The following is a 3,008-nucleotide window of genomic DNA, read 5'->3' as shown; positions in this document are numbered from 1 at the left end:
TGGCCAGTGTGCAGTGTGTAGTGGCTTAGCCTACTAGCTCTGGAAGCAAAGTGATTGTGTTCAAATCCAGGCTTTCCCTCTTACTGACTCTGCAGCCACAGGCAAGATATTTTAACTTTAAGCCTCAGTCCCCATCTGTAAAATGGAGTAAAAATGCTGACCCCAGAGAGTTTTCTGTGGCTTGAATGAAATCAGCAAAGCACCTAGCACACTGTGGGAAGTGAGGTGTGTGCTCAGTAAGTGCTGGTGGCTGAAGGAATTCTCTCCCGCTCATTCTTTATGTTCCAACCACGTGGGATAGATTAGTTCCCCCAATGAACTACATGTACAGTTTCAACCGTAGACCTTCACCAATGCCCTTGCACCTACAAAAAGCTCCCTAGCCCTTCACCTTACTAAATCTTATCATCCTTCCAGCCTCAGTTTTGGGGAAGCCTTCCCCACTCACCTAAACTTTAGGCTGATCATAACATCTTCCTGAACTTTCCCTTTATTTGTCAGGACAGGCACATAATAAAACTTAACAAATGATAATTATTTACTAATATCATTCTTATTTAGAAACTTTTTATCATAAATCAAATAAATGGGGTAAAATCCAGCTTTACAAAATAATGGATTCTCCCACCTCTGTTGCACGTAACCAGATTACAGCAAAAGGTATCACGTAGCATTTGGCAAACTTCAGTAATTCTTACACTAATGTCATGTTTTTGCCATATCTCTACAATATCCATACGATTTGCCTAGAATTTTCTTTACATTGGTTCACTTTTTGTTTACATTGATTTGTTTTGAGGAAATATTAAATCACAGCCCTTAATGAGAAACGGTCTTTGGGAACTACTAATCTATTCCATCACTCTCCTTTTCCATGTCAGGAGACTGAGGCCTGGAGAAGGGCAGGAACTTCCCTACAGTCTTTTACCACGTATGTGTCAATGGCTTATCAATGGAGATGATTCAGATTTCCTACTTCTTAGCCTGCATCCTCTAGAGTATTCCATGTTGCCTCACGTGAGTTTCATTCCGGACAGGTCCTGTTTTAGTTTGGTTGACACATTTGTAAGGGACTGACAGAATAATCCATACTTTTTTGATAACTTACAAAGCTAACTAAGGAACACACTGGTGGTAGTTGTTCCTAACATAAAACAGTGCCCTATTCCAAAGGAGTAATTTATGTTTCATGACTGACCAGTGACTTCCTTTCTTATCTCTTAAGATCCACTCCAGTAGCTTCTACCTACTTTACCAACAAGTAAAAACAAAAAAGTTAATTAGAACAGATTTCATTATTGCAATAACAATATTGTAATGGAAAAGCTGCTGCTTCTTTATAAATAATTTTATTGAGATTAATTCACATTTCATATAATTAAATATATTATTCAATGTTTTTAGTTTAGTCACAGGGTTGTGCAACCATCACCACAATATAATTATAAAACAATTTTTCCCCCTAAAAGAAATCAGTATCCACTATCAGACAATCCCCATCACCCCTCCTTCCCCGTCCCCAGTAATCACTAATCTACCTAACCGACTTTCTGTCTCTATGGATTTGCCTATCCTGGACTTTTCATATAAATGGAATCATATAATATATGGTCTTTTGCGATTGTCTTCTTTCACTTAGCATAATGTTTTCAAGGTTAATCATGTTGCATGTATCAGTACTCCATTTCTTTTCTTTTTTTTTTTTTTTTCTGCAAAAATCTTTATTGTTTCCATTTGGTCCATGTCTTGGGAGAGGGCCCCAGGGTGGTTAAAAAGCTGCCTGGTGGCTGGAGAGAGAGAGGCTTTGGGCAGAAGCCCTGACACCAGAGGGTCTCCTCAAAGGCTGTGGGCTTCAGGGGTTCCTAGTCGTGCTTGAGGTGAGCCTTTGGAACAGATACTCGCCCAGCCCAGCCTGGGGACCAGCCAGCCTGCAGAGGTTGGTCAGGTGGTTGCCATCTTCTTGATGAGTTTCACCTGCTCCTCCAGGAAGCGGCTCTTCCGGAAGTCACAGAGCTGGGGGTCTGCCCGGGCAGAGTGCAGGGCATGTAGATCCAAAAGGCTCTTCTCCATGAGAATGGTGGCTTCCCTAGCATCCTGGGTTTTGCCCCACTCATCTTGAGATGGTTTCTGCACGTCCTGGAATAGGGCACTGCCGTGGCTCTGGGTTTGCATTTTCAAAAGACGCTGGGTGCCCCCATGCTTCTCCTCAGCCATTTCAAGGAATATGTGGCCCACGCCCTCCAAAGCCACATCGTCGTGGTCAAAATCGAAGCCCAGAGAGAGGGAGGTGTAGGAGGCCCGCAGATACATGTTGACCAGGCGATTGATGGCGGCCTCCACCTGGGTGGAATAACTCTGACGAACCTGGGAGCTCATGCTTAATTGGCAAAAAGGAACTAAGCTCAAAAAATGGCGCTGGCTGGGCCTGGAGGCCGAGGATAGCTGAGTGGCTGATTCCGAAGGTTGCGACTGGAAAAAATGTTGGAGGGTAGTTGGAGGGGGGAGCAAGGGGCAACTCTGGGTCTATTCCGTCCAAACACTGTTGAAGCAAGAGACAAACCTGCGGGGACTGCCCAGAGCACAGCGATCCATTTTTTTTTATAGATGAATAATATTCCATTGTATGAATGTATACTCATTAGTTCATGGACATTTAGGTTTCCCACTTCATGGTTATTATGAATAACACTGCTAGAAATATTCAGGTAAAAGTTTTTGTGTGGATGTATGTTTTTATATCTCCTAGGTGTGGAATCACCGAGTTACGTGGTAATTCTATGTAAATCTGCTGTTTTGCCTTCCCCAAATCCTTGACTCTTCCTTTTCGTAACAGTCCTTCCCACCTGCCATTTTGCCGTATAATTTCTCCCACTTTGGCTACTGCCAATCAACTCATCAGGATTGAGCCACCTCCCTCTGCCAAGAGGTGAGCATGTGATCCACGTCCTGTCAATCAGACGCCCTTTCCCTGGAATTTGATTCTTTGGCAGAGGGACAGTGAGGCTGAA

At 43.3% G+C, this 3,008-nt stretch overlaps 1 pseudogene; it reads right to left on the bottom strand.

Moving 5' to 3' along the window:
• Window positions 1-1,852: 1,852 nt before the first annotated feature.
• LOC111183172 (ferritin light chain pseudogene) lies at window positions 1,853-2,410 on the bottom strand (annotated as a pseudogene).
• Between the last annotated feature and the right edge of the window lie 598 nt (window positions 2,411-3,008).

The sequence above is a fragment of the Delphinapterus leucas genome, chromosome 3 (assembly GCF_059928025.1).
Source record: "Delphinapterus leucas isolate spDelLeu-1000000601 "Yukka" chromosome 3, BTC_Dleu_Yukka2, whole genome shotgun sequence".
Classification (NCBI taxonomy): domain Eukaryota; kingdom Metazoa; phylum Chordata; class Mammalia; order Artiodactyla; family Monodontidae; genus Delphinapterus; species Delphinapterus leucas.
The sequence above is the reverse complement of the archived record's forward strand: the minus strand, read 5'-3'. Positions and strand labels throughout refer to the sequence as shown.